The sequence below is a fragment of the Loxodonta africana genome, chromosome 24 (genome assembly GCF_030014295.1).
Source record: "Loxodonta africana isolate mLoxAfr1 chromosome 24, mLoxAfr1.hap2, whole genome shotgun sequence".
Taxonomy (NCBI): Eukaryota; Metazoa; Chordata; class Mammalia; order Proboscidea; family Elephantidae; genus Loxodonta; species Loxodonta africana.
The window spans coordinates 25,166,598-25,189,003 of NC_087365.1; the positions used below are offsets into that span (position 1 = coordinate 25,166,598).

Sequence of the window (22,406 nt, forward strand, 5' to 3'; positions counted from 1 at the left end):
CTCAGCAACCCTGGGGTGGGACCCAGCAAGCTGTGTCTTAACGAAGCCCACCAGGAGGTGTTGCTGTGCTCTAAAGGCTGATTCCATTGATTTACACATAGTCTTGGCGCTCTCAGTGCGGCCTGAGGCATAGCACAAGCATCACCTGGGGGCTTATTAAGCACCTCCCTGCCCCAAACAAACAAACAAACGCGGTTGCTATCGACTGGGTTCCGAAACATAGCGACCCTATAGGACAGAGTAGAACTACCGCGCGTTAGGGTTTCCAAGGAACGGCTGGTGGATTCAAACTGCTGACCTCTTGGTTAGCACTGTGCCGCCGAGGGATCCCGGGGGCTTATTAGGAAGGCAGAATCTCGGGCTACAGCCCAGACCCATTGATTCAGGACCCGCATTTAAACACGACACCCAGGGGATTCGAGTCTGAGGAGCCTCGGTCCACACTTCGTGCCTGCCTAAATCAACAAGGACCTCTTCTCTTGCAAGTTCAAAAACCTGACCGCCTCACTGGCGATATGCTGGAACTGTTTAACGTCCAACCCATTAATCCCTAGGCAGTGAGTGCCAACAGCTTGCTTATCATAGTGGAGCGATAAGTGTCAAGTAGGGAATAAAAAGGGGGCATCCTGAGGGAGATTCGGAGGCGAGCGCTCTGCATCCCAGGTGGGTCCCCAGGAGCAGGTGTGACGGAAGGGGCCAGGAGGGGCCAGAGAAATAAAAGGAACAGGGTGGGGGGCCTCAGAGAGCGATGCCGCGGTCGGGGGCACCCGCGTGGAGTGTCCCCGGGAGAGAGGGGCCAGCCTTTCCCCAGCGGGGAGGCTCGAGGGCCGGGGTCGGGGGCGGAGAGGGAGGTGGGCCCGCGGCCGGCGCGGGGGCGGGCGGCTCCGCGGCTCCCCGCCCCCGGCCCGCCCCTCCGAGGCGCCATTTTGCAGGCGGCTGTCGCGGGGACCGGAGGCGGCGGCGGCAGCGGGCACTGCGGCGCCGAGGAGCGGGGGCAGGACGGGAGGCCGGCGAGCTGCAGCCAGGTGAGACCCGGGCCGCCGCGTTCCCCGGCCGGGCCGCGGGCAGCACCTGCCCGGCGGGCCGCGAGGTGCCTGCCGCGCCCACGAGGTCGGCCTGGCACGGCCCCCGCGCGCTGTCACCAGCCCCGCGGCGCGGCCTGCGCCCCCCACCGCGCCCCGGGTCCCGCGCCCGCGGGCCAGGCTGGCCCGGGGGCCCGTGGATGCGTGGCGGCTCCCCGGCCCCTGCTGCCCCTCGGGACCGGCCGGATCCTGGGGACGCCCATCGCTGCCCGCCGTGGGGGCCGAAGCACGCCCGGGCCCTCAGGCCGCGCCGCGGGGAGGCAAGTGGGGTCCCCCCGGGACCTGGTGGCCGCCGCCGCCACCTCCGGCCTCTCCGCCCGCGGCTCATGGGGTCGCTTTCCCCTTGCCTCTCCTCAGGAGGTGCGCGCGGGCATCCCTGTGCCCCCGGAATTCAGGGCCATCAAAAGGGGCGGCGAGGGAGGGGGTGTCTTTTACATTCTTGCCTTCTTGCCTCTTACAAAGGCTGTACCAACTAATTTTAGAAGCGGCTTCTCTTACCCCGGGGCCTTTCTCTATGTCCTGCCCTCCGGGGGTCACGGTTCCCCCATGTTGCCACCTTTCTGGAAAGAGAAATTGACGTTTTCCTGTGTGACTACTTTAAGGGCGTAGACTTTCGCCTTCCCTTTGGCCCTAGATGTTCCCTTGGATGGGTGTCTGATAGGATCTTGGCCTACAGGCTGGGGTTTCAAGCAGGACTAATGGGTAAATGAGAGCGAGCAGGTGGAAGAAAGTCATCCATAAGGGCATTTGCAGTAGCTGTTACTTCTTTTATTCTTGCCGTGCTGGGAGATGGGAGGAGGAAGATGCCGCCCCTGCTGACATTTGGGTCATCAGTGGCGGGGGAAGGCTGGGGATGCACGAGGACGTGGGACCAGGAGTCCCGAGACTGTCTGGGTTGAACTGTCATTAATTGGCCATGTGACCTGTGTCAGCCCAGTTTCTTCCTGAGATGAGAGGCTAGAATCTGAAGCGGCTGGGGCATTTCTGTTTTTATCTTTTTGTGTTTGAATGCTGTTCGGCTGGTTAAGAGCTCGGCTGCTAACCAAAAGGTTGGCAGTTGGAATCCACTAGCTGCTCCTTGGAAACCCTATGGGGCAGTTCTGCTCAGTCCTAAGGGTCGCTGTGAGCCGGCATCGACTCTAGGCAACGGGTTTGGTTTTTTGGGGGCTAGGGCCTCAAGCCTCACAATTTCCAGTTATCTACTCCTGCCTTTGCGACTAACTGCCTTTTCTTCTTTGCACATGACTTTGCCTGCCTGGCCCCTGAAGGTGTTTGACCCTGGGAGATTTATAAAAAAGCTCTTTCAGCTTAAACATTCTGACTTTTGTACAGGGTTGTGGTTGACTCTTTTAAGGTCGTTTGTGAACTTATCACTACTGTTCTCTTTTTACTCATCCAAAATTTAATAGCTTCTGCCCCGCCCCGGCCTTTTAAAAGGAGTGTTCTGTAAAGCCCTTTTGGCACACCTCTTAGTTAAAAGGAAGCTGTGGCCGTGTCCTGGCGGCTACCTTTTCCACCTGACAACCTGACCATGAGGCATCTGCTTTCTAGCCTATTGCCTTTGCCAAAATGGCGACCAACGGCTCTCTGACTAGGAGGACATTTCTCTTTTGGTTTCTTGGCTGGGGGGTGGGGATGGGTGGGGGGTAGGGGCGAGGGCGGAGTGCTTTTCATGAATATAGGTTTATCAAGAACTTTTTGTTTTGACAGTTTTTTTTCCACATATGGTTGCTTGGCAGTTGTATTTTCTGACTGTGACACAGTCAATTAAGTGGAAAAATGTTCCTGTGTTTCACGCTAACTGCCCATTTCATTTCTGGCCTTAGGTTATGCGTCTCAGGAGCACGCCCAGGTAGTTGTCCATCTATCCAACCGTCATCCGTCTGTCCATCCGTTCATGCATTTGGCACTAGTCACTGGTGTTGCACGCGTCACTGGTGAATAAAACCCAGTTCTTGCCCTCCAGGAGCCTGATGTCTAGTTTGTGAGAAATCCTGAGTTGACTGTTGCACGTCTTCTTCAGTGGCTCCAATGACAAACCTGGGATGGATCTGGGGACCACTTTCTGGTACTGCTGGTAGCTTGAGGAATTTTGCCATGTTGGTCAAAGGAATTAGAAGTCAGCAGTAAGAATTTGCAGTTATATGGTGCCTCATACTTGTAAGTGAAAGATTTTTGAGGACTTTTTTTTATTTAATCCTCTTAGGCTTTTTTAATGTAAGCATTTTACAGCCCTTCCCTGACTTGTTTCCAGGCCTTGCCTGTAAAACTCTCACACGGCAGTCAGTTCCAGAAGCCCGATAACCTCGTTAATTCATTTTCATGCCCTGCTGTTCTTCCAGTTATTCTCTCCTGAGAGAACTGGTGTCTGGCTTCTCTTTTATTCTTTCATTAGAGAACGTTCCTGCTCCAGGTTAGGCGAGCCCTTGGTGCCTTCCTCTTCTTGCTTCCTTGGCTTTGCTATTTCTAGCCTGTTATTCTATCGCAGGTCCCAGGTTGTTGGCTCTCCCATAATTGAGGTCTACTTGCAGCTTATGCTTTTCATAGGCTTTTCACACATTTAACACATTTATTCAACACCTACTGTGTGTCAGCCATTGTCCTTGGTACTGAGGATGCTGCAGAGAGACCCTCTGTCCACAGGGAGCTCACAGTCCAGTGGGAAGGCAGACAGCGACACTAGTGCTGTGAAGAAGAAGAAAGCAGGATTGGGGGTGTTAACTGTTGGGGTGGGAGCTGAAATTTTAGGAAGGATAGATGGGGAGGGCTTGAGTCATCTTCGAGTAAAAATGTGAAGGAAGCGAACTGTGTGGGCATCTTGGGAAAGAATATTCCAGTGGAGTGAAAAACCGGTGCAAAGGTCCTGAGGCAGGAGGACAAAAGAATTTGGGTTTGAGGTCAGAGAGACAATGGGGGCCTGATCATATCAGGCCGTGTGGGACATAGTAAAACCCAAAAAATAACCAAACCCAGTGCCGTCGAGTTGATTCCGACTCATAGCGACCCTATAGGACAGAGTAGAACTGCCCCATAGAGTTTCCAAGGAGCGCCTGGCGGATTCGAACTGCCAACCCTTTGGTTGGTTAGCAGCCATAGCACTTAACCGCTGCGCCACCGGGGTTTCTGGGACATAGTAAGGCCTGTGAATTTTACTCTGACTGGGGAGGGGGCCATTGGAGAGTTTTGAGCAGAGGAGAGATGTGGACTGACTTTTTTTTTTTTTGGCATTGTTGTAAATATATCTGTCACATTTTTTGCCAGTTAACTTTTTACAGGCATACAACTTATTGAAAGCAATTTATAGTGATCAACTGTGCAACCCTACCATTATTCAGTACAATTTTTCCACCACTGTTAACCCTTCCTTTGCCTCTGTGCTCCCCTGCCTATGATAACCACTAATAAATTTCGGCCTCTATACATTTGGTTTTTCTTAACTTTTTATATAAGTGAGGCCATACGATATTTGTCCTTTTGCGATTGACTTGTTTCACTCAGCATAATGTCTTCCAGCTCTATGCTTATGGTAGCATGTATCGAGACTTCATTTCTCCTACTGGCTGAATAGTATTCCATTGTATGTATGTGTATGTGTTGTATGTATGTATGTATGTTTATCCATTCATCTGTTGATAGGTTGTTGCTACCTTTTGGCTATTGTGGATAGTGCTGCAGTGAACATTTGTGTACAAGTCGGTGTTTGAGTGTCTGTTTTCAAGTCTTTTGAGCGTATACCTAGGAGTGGAATTGCTGGGTCATATGGTTCTGGAAACCCTGGTGGCTTAGTGGTTAAGTGCTGTGGCTGCTAACCAAGAGGTCAGCAGTTCGAATCTACCAGGTGCTCCTTGGGAATTCTATGGGGCAGTTTTACTCCGTCCTGTAGGGCCGATATGAGTCGGAATTGACTCGTTGGCAGTGGGTTTGGTGTTTTGGTTTTATGGTTCTGGAGCATTTGTGGCACAGTGGTTAAGAGCTTGGCTGCTAACTGGAAGGTTGGCAGTTTGAATCCACCAGTCGCTCCTTGGAAACCCTATGGGGCAGCTCTACTCTGTTCTATAGATAGGGTTGCTATGAGTCAGACTCAACTTAACAGTAATGGATTTGTTTGTTTTTTTTTTCTTTGTGGTAGCTCTATTTTTAGTTTTTTGAGGAACTGCTACACTGTTTTCCACAGTGGCTGTACTGCTTTGCATCCTCACCAGCAATGAATAAGGGTCCCAATTTGTTGTTATCTTTTTTAATCTTAGCCATCCTGTTGTTAGGTGCTGTTGAGTCAGTTCTGACTCACAGTGACCTCGAGCAGAACGAACCAGTGCCCGGTCCTGTACCACCCTCACGATTGTGCTGTTTGAGCCCATTGTTGCAGCCACTGTGTCAATCCATCTTGTATGGGGTCTTCCTCTTTTTTGCTGACCCTCTACTTTACCAAGCTTCATGTCCTTCTCCAGGGACTAGTCCCTCCTGATAACGTGTCCAAGGTATGTGAGACAAAGTCTCACCATCTTTGCTTCTAAGGAGCGTTCTGGCTGTACTTCAGGACAGATTTGTTGGTTCTTCTGGCAGTCCATGGTATAGTCAGTATTTTTTGCCAACCCCTTAATTCTAAGGCGTCAATTCTTCTTTGATCTTCCTTATTCATTGTCCAGCTTTCACATGCATATGAGGTGATTGAAAATACCATAGCTTCGGTCAGGCGCACCTTAGTTCTCAAAATGATATATTTGCTTTTTAATACTTTTGTCCGTTGCAGCAGACTTGTCCAGTGCAACACGCTGTTTGATTTCTTGACTGCTGCTTCCGTGGGCATTGATTGTGGGTCCAAGTAAAATGAAATCCTTGACAACTTCAAACTCTTTGTTTATCATGATGTTGCTTATTGGTCCAGTTGTGAGGATTTTAGTTTTCTTTATTTTTAGTTTTCACATTTCTTTGAGGTGCAATCCATACTGAAGGGTGTAGTCTTTGATCTTCATCAGTAAGTGCTTCAAGTCTTCTTCTCTTTCAGCAAGCAAGGTTGTGTCATCTGCATAATGCAGGTTGTTGATGAGTCTTCCTCCAATCCTGATGCCCAGTTCTCCTTCATACAGTCCAGCTTCTTGGATTATTTGCTTAGCTCACAGATTGAATAAGGATGATGAAAGGATACAACCCTGACACACACCTTTCCTGATTTTAAACCACACAGTATCCCCTTGTTCTGTTTGAACAACTTCCTCTTGCTGTACGTACAAGTTTCATGTGAGCACAATCAAGTTTTCTGGAATTCCCATTCTTTGCACTGTTACCCATAATTTGTTATGATCCACACAGTCCAGTACCTTACACAGATAAACATCTTTTTGGTATTCTCTGCTTTCAGCCAAGATCCGTCTGACATCAGCAGTGATACCTCCCTGAATCTACGTCCTCTTCTGAATCCAGCCTGAATTTCTCGCAGGTAATAGCCATCCTAGCGGGAGTAAGGAAACCTGGTGGTAGTGATTAAGAGCTCAGCTGCCAACCAAAAGGTTGGTAGTTTGAATCCACCAGGCACTCCTTGGAAACCCTATGGGGCAGTTCTACTCTGTCCTGTAGGGTTGCTATGAGTTGGAATTGACTCAAAGGCAATGGGTTTGGTTTAGTGGGAGTGAAATATGGTATCTCATTGTGGTTTAATTTGCATCTCTCTGATGGCTAATGACACTGAACATCTTTTTCATGTATTTGGTGGCCATTTGAATGTCCTCTTCGGTGAAATTTCTATTCAAGTCCATTGCCTGTTTTTTGATTACGTTGTCTTTTTGTTGTTCAAGTTTTGTGTATGTTTTGGTTATTAAATTCTTGTCAGATATATGGTTTTGAAGATATTTTCCCAGTCAGTAACGTCTCTTCACTTTTTGGGTAAAGCCTTTTGATGAACAAAAGTTTTAAATTTTTATGAGGTCCCATTTATTTATTTTGCCTTTGCTATTTGTGCTTTTGTTATCATATTAGATTAATCCATTGTTGAAAGCTAGGCCTGATACTGTTGCCCCTGCTTTTTTCGTCCAAGAATTTTATTGTTTTAAGTTGTATATTTAGGTCCTTAATTCATTTTATATTTGTTTTTGTGTATGGTATGAGACATGAATCCTGGTTCGTTTTTCTGCATGTGGCAATTCAGTGTTCCCAGCACCATTTATTGAAGACACTGTTCTTTTTCCATCAAATGGACTTAGCACCCTTCTCAAGAATCGGTTCACCACAGATATGTGAGTTTATTTCTGAACTCTCAGTTCTATTCCTGTGGTCTCTGTTTCTGTTGTTATACCAGTACTAGGCCATTTTGATTACTGTGGCTGTACTCAATGCTTTAAAACCAGGAAATGTGAGTCCTCCTACTTTGTTCTTCTCTTTCAACATTGCTTTAGCTATTCGGCCTCTTGCTCATTCCTTATAAAGTTGAGGATTGGTTTTTCTAGTTCTGTAAAGAAGGCTGTTGGGATTTTGGTCGGGATTGCATGGACTCTATAGATCATTTTACATAGTACTGACAGTTTAACGATATTAAGTCTTCCATTCCATGAACGTGGAAGATCTTTGGACTGACTTTTTAACAGGGACACTCTGGCTGTTGCTGTGTGAGAATAGGTGGAAGCTTGGAAGGGCCGGGCAGAGCAACAAGGGAGGTCAGCCAGAAAGCTGGTGCGGGACGGACGGTGGGGTCAGACCAGAGTGGTGGGGTCACAGCAGTGTGAGGCGGTTGGATTCTGAGGTGGGGCTAAGGAGATTGGCTCATGGATTAGATGTGGGAGGTGAGAGAGGGAGTCAAGGGGACTTCAGTGTCTCTGGCCTGAGCACCTAGAAAGAAAGCAGCCATTGACTGACGTACCAGAGAAGTTGTTTTAGGACATGTTTAGTTGTGATGCCCTCTTGACACACCCAAATGGAGCAGAAAAGCAGTTGGTGGAAGTTTATGAGTAGGTCCTTGCTGGAGATATAAATCTTCTTGGGAAATTTTCATTGTCCTCTGTGTTAATTCTCTCCTCTAGACCTCAGGCAAGGCCATGTTCTCAGGTCTAGGTGGCCTCTACAGCCCTCCACGCAGGAGAGTTTCATACACTCATTTATTAAACATTTTTTTTCTTGTGCTACTTCAGTGGGGTTGCATCTTACATAGGCCTGGAGTCTAAAGACAGTATACACACACACACACACACACACACACACCCACAACACCAAACCTGTTGTCATTGAGTTGATTCTGACTCATGGCGACCCCATGTGTTACAGGGTCGACTTGAGCTCCACGGAGTTTTCATGGCTGTTATCTTTATGGAAGCAGACCACCAGGCCTTTCTTCTGTGGTGCCATTGGGTGGGTTTGAATTGCCAACCTTTCGGTTAGTAGCTCAGTGCAAACCATTTGCTCCACCCAGGGACCTAAAGACAGTACAGGAGGCAAAACTCTGCATTTGTCAAAAATGACCCATGAAAATTTCTTTAATCCCAGAAAGTGTGGTAGACATGTTTTGCATATGCACCCTATACAGAAATGTCTTAAGTATTCAAGTATGTAGCAAATACAGTAGTGAACAGTGTGTAATTTCATAGAGGATCACATTCAGGACTCAGATCCAGTGTTCCCACTGCTGTGAACTTTTCAGCAACTTTAGATTACAGCTTGCAGCCACTTCTTGTTGGTCATCCTCTTGACTAGTTCTTAGTCGTTGATTCTCTGCAGCCTCAATTAATTCATCAGGTTTGTACTTCAATGACGAGGTCAAGGTTGCCTTGGCATCCACTATACTTGGCTGCCCCAAACCATGGTTAGTGGTCAGGAAAACCTTCTTCATTGATGTGTTCGTTCCATAGGTTTTGCCAACAGCAGCTGATCATTCAGCCTTCCTTGCGTCCATTGTCCTTGGGCATCTTACCGAGTTACCCCTTTCTCTATTGTATGAGCGTGACTCTTACAGAGTTGTATCCTTCCATCTTCTAAGTTGAATGTGAGGGTGCAGGTGTGATAAGACGTGCTTCTCCTGTCTAGGAGCCTCTGCAAGCAATAGAGGGGGCCCACGTAAGGCAGCCTCATGTGATGGGGCTGATGCAGTAATGATAGTGTTGTTGGCCATTGCCTGTGTGCGGGGCACATGAGGTCATTTTCTCTAGTCCTAACAACCACTAGGCAAGGTGCTTCTGGTCTGTGTTTTATCAGTGAAGGAACTGGAGCTCAGGGAACGTCTACAAGTTAACCCCTGGGACTTGAATTCTGGTCTTAGTGCTCCACTAAACCATGCAGCCTTTCCATGACTGAATGCTATTCCTGTATCTTGCCTAAAGGTCTGAGTTCCTAAGTTCCTGTTACCATAGGAGACAGTAGAGAAGGCAGCCTCAGTTGAGTGCCAGGTGCTCTGCCGGCACTTTTGTGTGTTCACTAATGCCATTTACTCACAGCAGTCTTGTGGGATAGCCATTATTATTTTCATTTTACAGCTGTGGCTGCTGAGCTTTGGTGGGAGGCAACCTCCTCGACCAGGGTCATAGTGCTGCCAAGTGGCAGAGTCAGGGTTTGGCCCTGAGCTGGTCTGATTGCAAGGTTTGAAGTTAGACTGCGATTGAGCTGTGCCTCACTGTGATCCAAGATGCTTTTCGAGGATTTAGGATTGACAGTAGGGTTGGGCGGGAAAAGGTGGGAGCCGCATTCCAGACAGGGAACAGCATGAACAGAGGCGGAGAGGCATTGAGAGGGCAGTGGTTGAGTGCATCAGGATAGCTGGAGGCTGGGAGTGTGGGGAGGGGAGGCAGGTCTTACAGAGTATAAAGGTCTTTTGACTCTATTATCAGGAGGTTTGAATTTCTTGCTCGTGTTTTTCTAGGTTGTTTTTCTCCCCTATGTGGTGACTTGGGGATCTAGCCTCCTTCTGTGTGATCACACAACTGACTTCAAGTTGTGGCTTCCAAGGTTGCCGTGGAATATCATGCATAGAAGATTTTTTTTTACGGGCAAAGCTTGGAAGTACTATTTTTTTTTTCCCATTGTCTGTTGGTTCTAGCCTAGATGCAAGGGGGCTGGGAAATGGGCTCTTTCTGTGTCCTCATGAGGGAAATAGCTTTGAGTCTGCTGTAGTACCTGTCTGAATCCTGTTGTTCTTATTTTTCAGTTGATTGTCTTGAGCAGTGGGATGCAGACCTCAAATTCTTGTAAAAAGACAAGACTTACTGGTCTGACTGAGACTAGAAGGACCCCAGAGGCCATGGTCCCCAGACCTTCTGTTAGCCCAAGACTGGATGAGAGGCTGACTTGATTTGTAAACTTTCACTTAAAGCACACAGGCAAAAAATTTCTTGTGTTTTAGGTGAATGTTTACAGCGCAAATTAGCTTTTCATTCAATAGAAATTTCATTCATAGTAGGAATTCCTGTGTGGTGGAAGTAGTTAAGTGATATGCTGCTAACAGAAAGGTTGGTGGTTCCAGTCTTTTCCAGACGCCCGGCGATCTACTTCTAAAAAAATCGGCCATTGAACCCTTATGGAGCACTGTTTTACTCTGACACACCTGGAGTTGCCGTGAGTTGGGGTCTGTTCGTTGGCAACTGGTTAGTCATAACAGCTGCAAATGTTTTTATTTTACTTTCCTTTAGTTTTAAGTTTCTTTTTCGTAGTGAATTGCAGAGTACTTCCAAAACAGAGATTTAAGTTTCTTTTTCGAAATGAATTGTAGAGTACTCCCAAAACAGGTTTAAATGGTAGGCTAGTAGTCATTCTTTTCTTCTTGACTTTTATTGGGAGCATATAATCTTTCATGGTATTAAAGAAATATCTTCTTCTCAGTCGCTTTTTTCACTAAATGACAATATTCTACATAGAAGATTTTTTTTTTCCTTTAAATGCTTTATTGTATTTTTGGTGAAGGTTTACACAGCAGTTAAGTTCCCATTAAATAATTTCTATACTGATTGTTCAGTGACATTGGTTACATTCTTCATAATGCATGGATGTTCTCATTGTTTTTTCCTTCTGGATGCTCTGTTTCCATTAATCTAGTTTCCTTGCCCCCCGCTTACATTCTCATTTTTGTTTTAAAGTAATTGTTGATGGTTTCTGTCTCATATAGGTGATTTTTTTTTGTTTTTGTTTTTGTTACAAGTGATATTGTTTTGTTAGTCAGTCTGTTATTTAGCTACAAGGTGACCTCAGGCGTTAGTATGAAGAGTATCTCAATAGCAGGGCAGTCGTCCTGGGGAGTCCTCCAGTCTCAACCATTCCAGTAAGTCTGTTTTTGTTTTTTAGAAATTTGAGGTTCTGTTTCACATTTTTCTCCCATTCTGTCAGGGCCCATCTGTTGTGGCCCTATGTAGTGTTTTGTAATGAACAAAACTTATTAGCTTGGCTTTGACCCTGGAATCGCCACATTTTTGGTAGAATATGGCCCTTTTATTGTGGTGATTCTCCAAATAAGCTCAGTTTCCCTCTTGATTTGAGGATGACCCCAAATTCTTGCCACAAGGATTTGAGCCCGTTCCTTGGGGTTTGTCCCAGGGGTTTCTGTTTTATAGACCATGCCGTCAAATTGTGCAGCTGCGTGTGTCTTTTGTGTGAGTGAGCCTTACCTGTGGACTTCCTTTGAAAATGCTTTCTGTCAAAGAAGTTCACTGGGTTTTTGTTTCTCTTTACTCTTCAGCCTTTCTGAGGATGAACCGGATGTGCTGGCAGTAGCGACTTGGCTCTTCCTTCCTTCCGTCCTCCTACCCACCAGCCTGAATGGTGTTTGTTGGTGGGTGCTGTTGAGTCAGTTTTGACTCATAGCAACCCCATGTGACAGAGTAGAATGACTTTATAGGGTTTTCTTGGCTGTAATCTTTATGGGAGCAGATTGCCGGGTCTTTCTCCCGCAGAGCCACTGGGTAGGTTCGCACTGCTGAGCACTTAAACCATTGTACCACCAGGGCCTAAGTTCTTCTGTTTTTTTTTTTTTTTAATTTTATTGTGTTTTACTCAACCCACCTGGAGCAAAGGAGAATGAAGAGCACCAAAGACACAGGTAAATATAAGCCCAAGAGACAGAACCAAACCAAACCAAACCCATTGCTGTTGAGTCAATTCGGATTCGTAGCGACCCTATAGGACAGGGTAGAACTGCCCCCATAGAGTTTCCAAGGAGCGCCTGGTGGACTCAAATTGCTGACCTTTTGATTAGCAGCCGTAGCACTTAACCACTATGCCACCAGGGTTTTCCAAGAGACAGAAAGGGCCACATAAATCAGAGACTACGTTAGCCTGAGACGAGAAGAACTAGATGGTCCCTGGCTACAACTGATGGCTGCCCTGACAGGGAACACAACAGAGAATCCCCGAGGGAGCAGGAGAGCTGTGGGATGCAGACCTCAACTTCTATTAAAAAGTCCAGAGTTAATGGTCTGACTGAGACTAGTGGGACCCCAGAGGTCGTGGTCCCCAGAGCTTCTGTTAGCCCAAGACAGGAACCATTCCCAAAGTCAACTCTTCAGACAGGGATTGGACTGGGCTATAAGACAGAAAATGATACTGGTGAGGAGTGAGCTTCTTCGCTCAGGTAGACACGTGAGACTATGTGGGCAGCTCCTGTTTGGAATCGAGGTGACACGGTAGAGGGGGCAGAAGCTGGTTGAATGGACATGGGGAATACAGGGTGGAGAGGAGGAGTGTGCTATCTCATTAGGGGGAGAGCAGCTAGGAGCATGTAGCAAGGGGTATATATAAATTTTGTATGAGAGACTGACTTGACTTGTAAACTTTCACTTAAAGCACAATAAAAAAATATTTCTTGTGTTTTAGGTGAAAGTTTACAGTGCAAATTAGTTTTTCATTCAAAAATTTATACACAGATTGTTTTGTGACATTGGTTCCAATTCCCACAATGTGTCAGCACTCTCCCCCTTTCCCTTTGCACCCTGGGTTCTCAGCATCCATTCGTCCAGGTCTCCTGTCCCTTCCTGCCTTTTCGTCTTTGCTTTTGGGCAGATGTTGCCTGTTTGGTCTCATATACTTGATTGAACTAAGAAGCACATTCCTCATGCATGTTATTGTTCGTTTTATAGGCCTGGCTAATCTTTGGCTGAAAGGTGGACGTCCGGAGTGGATTGAGTTCTGAGTTAGCAGAGTGTCCTAGGGCAATAGTCTGTGGGGTTCTTCCACTCTCTGTCAGACCAGTAAGTCTGGTCTTTGTGAATTTGAATTTTGTTCTACTGCACCTGCTTTTTAACACCCAGTATGAGTTCGGGCCTTGCATTTTCCTACTGGTTTCTAATGATTGGAATCTCTGGGTATTGCAAACGGTTAATGAGCTGGGCTGCTAACCGAAAGGTTGGAGGTTCAAGTCTATCCAGAGTTGCCTTGGAAGAAAGGCCTGGCAGTTGACTCCCAAAAAATCAGCCCCTGAAAACCCCTTGGAGCACAGTTCTACTCCATACACAGAACGTCGCCGTGAGTCGGAATCAACTCTGCAGCAACTGCTTTTTCTAAAGCTTGACACAGAGTGGGGCGTTGGTAGCCGTGCTTTCCGATTTCCCTGTTGGAGCTGCTGTAGACCCCCTGGCAGGGCCCTGAATTTAGGTGGTTCAGGAATCTCCTCTGAACCCTTCTCGGAAGCCTGGGTGGTCAGTGGGAGAAAGAATCTCTTTTATCACTTCCCTTGGCCAGTGAAAACATCAAGTCAGATTCACTTTTTCTAGTGTTTAGTTCAGTGCTTAGGGCGCTGCTCCTGAGTGGCTTCAACTTTTTTTTCAGTTTCTGTTTTTTGACTTAGGGATCTCCCACTTATTTTTTTATTTCTTGAATCAGTGTCAATCAGTTCCTAAATACATATTTTCCAGAATTTTTGTTTTGACCGACCATAAAAAAAAACCCAGCGCCGTCGAGTCAATTCCGTAGTAGATAGAATTTTCATATGTATGTGTATGTGTGTGTATATATATATATATGCATAAGCATATATATAACAACTCAAACCTGTTGCTGTTCAGTTAAGTCTGACTCATAGCTACCCTATAGGTCAGAGTAGAACTGCTCATAGGGTTCCTAAGGAGTAGCAGGTGGATTTGAACTGCTGACCTTTTGGTTAGCAGCTGAGCTCGTAACCGCTATGCCACCAGGGCTCTCTCTCTGTGGAGCAGTGTGTGCGTGTGTGTATGTATCTTAAAAGTTCCACAAAATGGCAGTTAACCTTAGTGCTGTGTATTCTGATATTTTCTATTTTGATTTCACGGAAAAAAAGCAAAAAACAAAACTTGGTTATAGCCCCTAAACTGATTTTTTTTTTTAAATAATTTTTATTGTGCTTTAAGTGAAAGTTTACCAATCAAGTCAGTCTCTCACATAAAAACTTACATGCACCTTGCTGGATATTCCTGATTACTCCCGCCGCCCCCACCGTGAGATAGCCCGCTCCCTCCTTCCACTCTCTCTTTTCGTGTCCATTGTGCCAGCTTCTAAGCCCCTCTACCCTCCAGGCAGGAGATGCCAACATAGTGTCAAGTGTTCACCTGATGCAAGTAGCTCACGCCACACCAGCATCCCTCTCCAACCCATCGTCGAGTCCAGTCCATGTCTGACGAATTGCCTTTGGGAATGGTTCCTGTCCTGGGCCAACAGAAGGTCTGGGGGCCATGACCACCAGGGTCCTTCTAATTTCAGTCAGCCCATTAAGTCTGGTCTTTTTATGAGAATTTGAGGTCTGCATCCCACTGCTCTCCTGCTCCAGGGGTTCTTTGTTCTGTTCCCTGTCAGGTCAGTCATCAGTTACAGCCAGGCACCGTTTAGTTCTTCTGATCTCAGTGGCCCTTACCCCTAAACTGATTTTGTGATCTTGGCATGACATGTGTGGCTCTGAGAAGTAGGGCCTTTGAGATAGAATGCTTTAATTTATTCATTCAGCGAGTGGTCAAGGAACTACTTTCCTTCTCTGGGAATGGCAGGGAGGGGCTCCTGACACTCAGAATAACATTAAAAAAAAAAAGAAAAAAGCCTTTTTGGATAAATTGACATACCATGAGATTCACCCTTTAAAATTATATAATTCCGTTGCTTTTAGTGTGTTTACAGAGTCGTACAACATAATGCTGTATAATTTCAGAACATTTTCACCATCCCCAAAAGAAGCTCGTACCCATTAGCAGTCACCTCCTCATTTTCTCCGTCTCCGCAACCCCTGGATAGTACTATCTACACTCTGTTCCTGTGGACTTGGCTTTTCTGGACATTTCACATGATTGGAGTCATCGAGTGTGTGGTCTTTAGTGACTAGCTTCTTTTACTTAGCATGATCTTTTCAAGGTTCATCCATGTAGTAGCATGTATCAGGACTTCATTCCTTTCTATTACTGAGTGATATTCCATTGTATGGGTATATTACATTTGTTTATCCATTTGTCAGTTGATGGACATTCGGGTTGTGTCTCCTTTTTGGCTGTTATGAATGATGCTGCTGTGAACATTTGTGTGTAAGTTTTCGTGTGAACATACGCTTTCGCTTCACCTAGGAGTAGAATTACTGGGTCACATGGTGATTCTGTGTTTAACATTTTGAGGAACTGCCCAAAAACCGTTTTCCAAATTGGGTGTACCAGCAATGTATGGACCAATTTCTTCACATTCTCACCAACACTTGTAATTGTCCTTTTGATTCTAGCCCTTCTAATGGGTCTGAGGTGGTATCTCATTGTGGCTTTGGTTTACATTTTCCTAATGACTAATGATCCTGAGCATCTGTTCTTGGACTTACTGGCCACTTTGTATGTCTTCTTTGGAGAAATGTCTACTCAGATTCTTTGCCCATTAAAAAAAAATAATTTATTTCTGTTCGTTGAGACTATACACAGCAGAACGTAACACCAGTTCAACAATTTCTACATGTACAGTTCAATAACAATGATTATATTCTTTGAGTTATAAAATTATTCTCATCTTTTTTCTGAGTTGTTCCTCCTGTTAACATAAACTCAGTGTCCCGTAAGTTTCCTGTCTCATCTTTTGAGTTGCTTTTGTCAGTTTGATCCTACATAGATAAACCTTAAAAGAGCATAATGCTCAAGGCAGATATTTTTACTAGTTAAGCTAAATTGTTGTTTGGTTTTAAGAAGACTTCAAAGGATATTTTTGGTTTAAGGTTTAAAGATTATATCAGAGCAGTGGATTCAGGGGTTCATCCATCTGTTATGGCTTCAGAAAGTTTGGGTTCTCTTTGCCCACTTTTTAATTGGGTTGCCTTTTTATAAAATCCCATTTAGCTATTTTTTTCTATTTTTGCTTCTGTTTTTGCTGTCATATAAGAAGCCATTACCTAACAAGGTCATGAATATTTACCTCTGTGTTTCCTTCTAGATATAAGTCTGTGATCCATGTTGAATTAATTTTTGTATATGGTGTGAGGTAGGGATTAAACTTCATTCTTTTACATGTGGATTTTCAGTTATCTCATTACCTTTGTTGAAAGTCATTTGACCATAAATGGTAGGGTTTGTTTCTGGACTTCATGTTCTCTTCCATTGATCTATATGTCTGTCCTTATGCCAGTACCACACTGTCTTGATTACTATAGTTTTGACCTTGTTGCTGCTAGGTGCTGTCGAGTCAGTTCCGACTCATAGCGACCTTATGCATGACAACGGAACACTGCCCAGTCCTGTGCCATCCTTACAATCATTGTTATACTTTAGCTCATTGTTGCAGCCACTGTGTCAGTCCACCTCGTTGAGGGTCTTCCTCTTTTCCACTGATCCTGTACTCTGCCAAGCATGATTTCCTTCTCCAGGGACTGATCCCTCCTGACAACATGTCCAAAGTATGTAAGGCGCATTCTCGCCATCCTTGCCACTAAGGAGCATTCTGGTTGTACTTCTTCCAAGACAGATTTGTTCCTTCTTTTGGCAGTCCATGGCATATTCAATATTCTTCACCAACAACACAATTCAAAGGTGTCAACTCTTCTTCGGTCTTCCTTATTCATTGTCCAGCTTTCACATGCATATGATGTGATTGAAAATACCATGGCTTGGGTCAGGTGCACCTTAGCCTTCAGGGTGACACCTTTGCTCTTCAACACTTTGAAGAGGTCCTTTGCAGCAGATTTACCCAGTGTAGTGCGTCTTTTGATTTCTTGACTGCTGCTTCCATGGCTGTTGATTGTGGATCCAAGTAAAATGAAATCCTTGACAACTTCAGTCTTTTCTCCGTTTATCATGATGTTGCTCATTGGTCCAGTTGTGAGGATTTTTGTTTTCTTTATGTTGAGGTGCAATCCATACTGAAGGGTGTGGTCTTTGATCTTCATTAGTAAGTGCTTCAAGTCCTCTTCACTTTCAGCAAGCAAGGTTGTGTCATCTGCATAATGCAGGCTGTTAATGAGTCTTCCTCCAATCCTGATGCCCCATTCTTCTTCATATAGTCCAGCTTCTTGTATTATTTGCTCAGCATGCAGATGCATTGATAGTTACTGGCGATTGGAATGCGAAAGTTGGAAACAAAGAAGAAGGATCAGTAGTTGGAAATTACAGCCTTGGTGATAGAAACAATGCCGGAGGTCGAATGATAGAATTTTGCAAGAGCAACAACTTCTTCATTGAAGATACCTTCTTTCACCGACATAAACAGCGAGTATACACATGGACCTTGCCAGATGGAACACACAGAAATCAAATTGACTACATCTGTGGAAAGAGACGATGGAAAAGCTCAATATCATCAGTCAGGACAAGGCCAGCAGCCGACTGTGGAACAGACCATCAATTGCTCATATGCAAGTTCAAGCTGAAACTGAAGAAAATCAGAGCAAGTCTATGAGAGCCAAAATATGACCTTGAGTATATCCCACTTGAATTTAGAGACCATCTCAAGAATAGATTTGACACATTGAACACTAGTGACCAAAGACCAGACGAGTTGTGGAATGACATCAAGGACATCATCCATGAAGAAAGCAAGAGGTCACTGAAAAGACAGGAAAGAAAGAAAAGACCAAGATGGATGTCAGAGGAGCCTCTGAAACTTGCTCTTGAGCTTTGAGCAGCTAAAGCAAAAGGAAGAATTGATGAAGTAAAAGAATTGAAGAGAAGATTTCAAAGGGCCTCTCGAGAAGACAGAGTAAAGTATTATAATAACATATGCAAAGAGCTGGAGATGGAAAACCAAAAGCGAAGAACACGCTCGGAGTTTTTCAAGCTGAAAGAACTGAAGAAAAAATTCAAGCCTTAAGTTGCAATAGTGAAGGATTCTATGGGGAAAATATTAAACGATGCAGGAAGCATCAAAAGAAGATGGAAGGAATACACAGAGTCATTATACCAAAAAGAACTAGTCGATGTTCAGCCATTTCAAGAGGTGGCATATGATCAGGAACCGATGGTACTGAAGGAAGAAGTCCAAGCTGCTCTGAAGGCACTGGCGAAAAACAAGGCTCCAGGAATCGATGGAATATCAATTCAGATGTTTCAACAAACAGATGCAGCGCTGGAGGTGCTCATTCATCTATGTCAAAAAATATTGAAGACAGCTTCCTGGCCAACTGACTGGAAGAGATCCATATTTATGTCTATTCCCGAGAAAGGTGATCCAACCGAATGTGGAAATTATATAACAGTATCATTAATATCACACGCAAGCAAAATTCTGCTGAAGATTGTTCAAAAACGGCTTCAGCAGTGTATCGACAGGGAACTGCCAGAAATTCAAGCTGATTTCAGAAGAGGACATGGAACCAGGGATATTGCTGATGTCAGATGGATCCTGGCTGAAAGCAGAGAATACCAGAAGGATGTTTGCCTGTGTTTTATTGACTATTCAAAGGCATTCGACTCTGTGGATCATATAAGACTATGGATAATATTGCGAAGAATGGGAATTCCAAAACACTTAATTGTGCTTATGAGGAAGCTTTACATAGATCAAGAGGCAGTTGTTCGGACAGAACAAGGGGATACTGATGGGTTTAAAGTCAGGGAAGGAGTGCGTCAGGGTTGTATTCTTTCACCTTAGTTTTGACATAGAAAAGTGTAAATCCTTCAATTTTGTTTTGCAAGATTATTTTGACTATTCTTGATCCTTTGCGTTTCCATATGAATTTTAAGATCAGCTTGTCAATTTCTGCCAAAAAGGCAGATGGGATTTTGGTAGAGTTTTTGTTGGATTGGTAAATCAGGTTGAGTATTAATGCCATGAATAACGTATGGTTTTAACTGAAAAATTTTATGAGACAATGTTTATCCCCACTAGGAGCAATGCATGGTGATGTTTTCTTCTAGTCTAATCTACTCTTCATTTTCTCCATTTTTTTAGTTAAAAAAAGTTGCTGACCCTAGCCTACTAAGTTGATTTTTCTTCTCTCTCTCATTGATCACAATCTATTGTTTGTAAAACATGCCTCAAATCAGTTTAGTAGTAGTCTTCAGTGTCAACTGCAAATTGGAAATCATCTGGGGAACTTTAAAAAATGTCTGATGCCTGGTCCCCTCCCCAAAGACTGGAATACAGTTGATCAGGAGTGCATCCTGGGTGTTGGGTGATTCCAGTGTACTGGTGGGGTTGAGAACTGCTGCTATAAATTATATGAACTAAAAAACTGAGATTTTTTACCTCTTTCAAAGCCTTAGCATAGTTGACTGAACATACTATGGGATGGAAATGTACATACTTCATAGAGCCTCAGGTGGGTGGAAGCATTGGGTCATTTTGCTGAAGAGTGTACATATTAGAGAGGTCTGTTTGTGTGTTTTCTCTTAATATGATCTTGATGTTCTCCCAAGATAGAAAATGATTTGCTGTTGACTTCTGCGATGGTTAAGGTTGTGTGTCAGCGTGACTGGGTGGGCCATGATTCTCAGCGCTTTGGCAGTATGTAATGATGAAGTTTGGCAGTTATGTAATGATGAAGTTTGGTAGTTATGTAATGATATAGTTATCCTCCAGTTTGTGATAGAATGTAATTACCTCCATGATGTGATCTGATGGGATCAGCCAATCAGTTGTAAGGGGAGTTCCCTCGGATGTGTGGCCTGCATCCAGTATATGTATGGATTTCCTGGCAAAGCTCTCTGGCGTTTGCATGCTCTGGACCCTGCATCCAGCTTGTCATCATCATCTGTCCTCCGGTTCTTTGGGCTTGAGCCAGTGGCCTACCATATTGTCTGCTGATCTTGGGATTCACTGGCCTCCAGCCTGTGAGTCAGCAGCCTGCCTTCTTACCAGCTGATCTGTCCACCCCTGCAGCTGAGTGTGTCAGGAAAAGCCTCTAGCCTGATACCTGGCCCACGGACTTGGGACTTGCCAGCCTCTACAACCGTGTGAGCCTGTGAGCCGTTTTCCGTGCGATAAATCTCTCTATCTAGATGCATTTCACTGGTTTTGCTTCTCTAGAGAACTCAGCCTAAGACAACTTCCCAGTGGGCATAGTGTATGACTGTCCCTAGTCTGCATAGAGACCAAGCTGTAGAGCAGAATTCCCGGAGAGTGTTATTTCTCCGGAATTTTTCTGCCCTTTGCTTTTCCACATAGAAAATAGAATGATTTGAGAAGAATATGCAGGAAATTCACAGCTATTTTACGAACTGTTGTATAGAGAACATTGAAGTTGTTGGTTAAGATCAGGATTACTGCAAAAATATTTGGAAGTTGAACTGGTGTCCTGTTTTAAAGATTGTAAGAAATATTAGAATTGGTGGCACAGTGGTTGAAGTGCTTGGCTGTTAACCTAAAGGTCGGAGGTTCAAACCCACCAGCCACTCTGCGGGAGCAAGATGTGGCTGCTTCCATACGGATTACAGCCTTGGAAACCCTATGGGGCAGTTCTACTCTGTCCTATAGGGTCACTATGAGTTGGAATCGACTTGAGGGCGGTGGGTTTGGTTTGGTTGTTTGGGTATACACATGTATGTATTTGTTTCAAATATAGATTGTATGGGGCTTTTTAGCCTGGTTTTTACTTAGCAGCATATCTTAGGCGTATGACTAAGTCATTAAATAGTCCTTTAAAACAGCATTTTAACAGCTCATTGTGCTGAATGCTGCATGTTTTGTTAGACAAATCCTTCTATTGTTGTGCGTTTAGCTTATGAGCCTGTTTTTGCAGTGGTGAACACAGTGCCATGTTAAAGAGCCTTGTAAATTAATCTATGTGCATTTTTCTGAGTATTTCCTTAGGCTCAATTTTTGGAAGGCACATTTTTTGTTTTTGTGGCTTTGATGCACTCAAAACATACATGTCAGATACCTCCTGCGTACAGGTTAACACTGGGAGTTATTACTAAATTTAAACTTTTTTTGCTGATTTGGGTTAAGAATAGAATTACCATGTCTATTTTGCTTTTCTTTGATAATGAGCGAGTTTGGACGCCTTTTTTTTTTTTTTTTTGGCTGTTTGTATTTTATTTGGCTTATTCGTTTCCTTTACCGGTTTTTCTAGTCTGGTATTTGTCTTTTTTCTATTGATTTATAGCAGTTCTTTTTATATCAAGAATATTAGTACTTTAATAGATGTTATATGAATTTTTCCCATTCTGTATTTTAATTTTGTTTTGTGATATATGGAAGTAAATTTTACTTGTAGATCATTTTTCCATTAGTTTAGTTTTCAAATTAAAAAAATCTGATTTTTCAGACTTTAAAGTTTTGAAGGAAGCGTTTTTCTTAAAGAAGAATAAAAATCTACCAGAATGTGATTTTGTTTAAAATATTTCTGGATTTCAAATTTGTCTACTCAAATATTTTTGGCATAATAAGCTACCACCTTTGAAAAACAACTTGTTTTTATATTAACTCAAGAGGGTTGGAAACATATTGCAGAAAATTACCCTGTTTAAAGTACTGTTTTGTACAAAGATAATTTATTCAGCTTTATTTCAGGCAGTTTTCGAAGATTGAGTGACAGGTTACTTTTTTTTTTTTTTTCCACTTTGAAGGCTTCCACCTTTAAAAAAGAAAAAGTAAAATGTGTGTTTGAAGATTTTTTCAAAATCATTGTTGTAATAAACTTGTGGCCTGGGGGCTGGAGGCTTCATTCCTAACAGCCAGAAAGGGATGGGAGGCAACCATACAGGGTTTCACATGTTAAATTTGGGCACTTCCAGGGTTTAGTACCTGGCCCTTTAACCACATACGATGTCTATTTTGACCTGATGGAGCTCTTTTGCCTTAATTCTTTCATTTTATTGCAATAGTATTAAAAAGCAAAATTGGGACTTTTACATCATACTTCCGTAACAGCCTTTGTAACTCTACTTACAGTATATCTTTTAGGCTTTTTATTTAAAAAATGGGCTTCTCTTTGTATTCAGGTCTCTGTAAACACTAGTCCTAACTAGCTGTTACTAAACTCATTGCTGCTGAATTGATTCCGAC

At 44.1% G+C, this 22,406-nt stretch overlaps 1 protein-coding gene across 9 annotated transcripts in view; it reads left to right on the forward strand.

Annotated features, from left to right (window-relative positions):
* The first annotated feature begins 935 nt into the window (after positions 1-935).
* The window catches only part of SLC23A2 (solute carrier family 23 member 2), a 146,130-nt gene continuing 124,659 nt past the window's right edge, over positions 936-22,406 (forward strand). For 3 of the 9 annotated variants that reach the window (XM_064275808.1, XM_064275813.1, XM_064275816.1), the window contains exons 1-2: positions 939-1,025; positions 6,442-6,519. The gene's annotated coding sequence lies outside the window, so the exon portion shown is untranslated. Of the gene's footprint in view, positions 1,026-2,741; positions 6,520-7,184; positions 7,313-22,406 lie in introns of those variants that run through there. The other 6 variants (XM_003411430.4, XM_064275814.1, XM_064275812.1 and 3 more) reach the window with 5 other exon arrangements.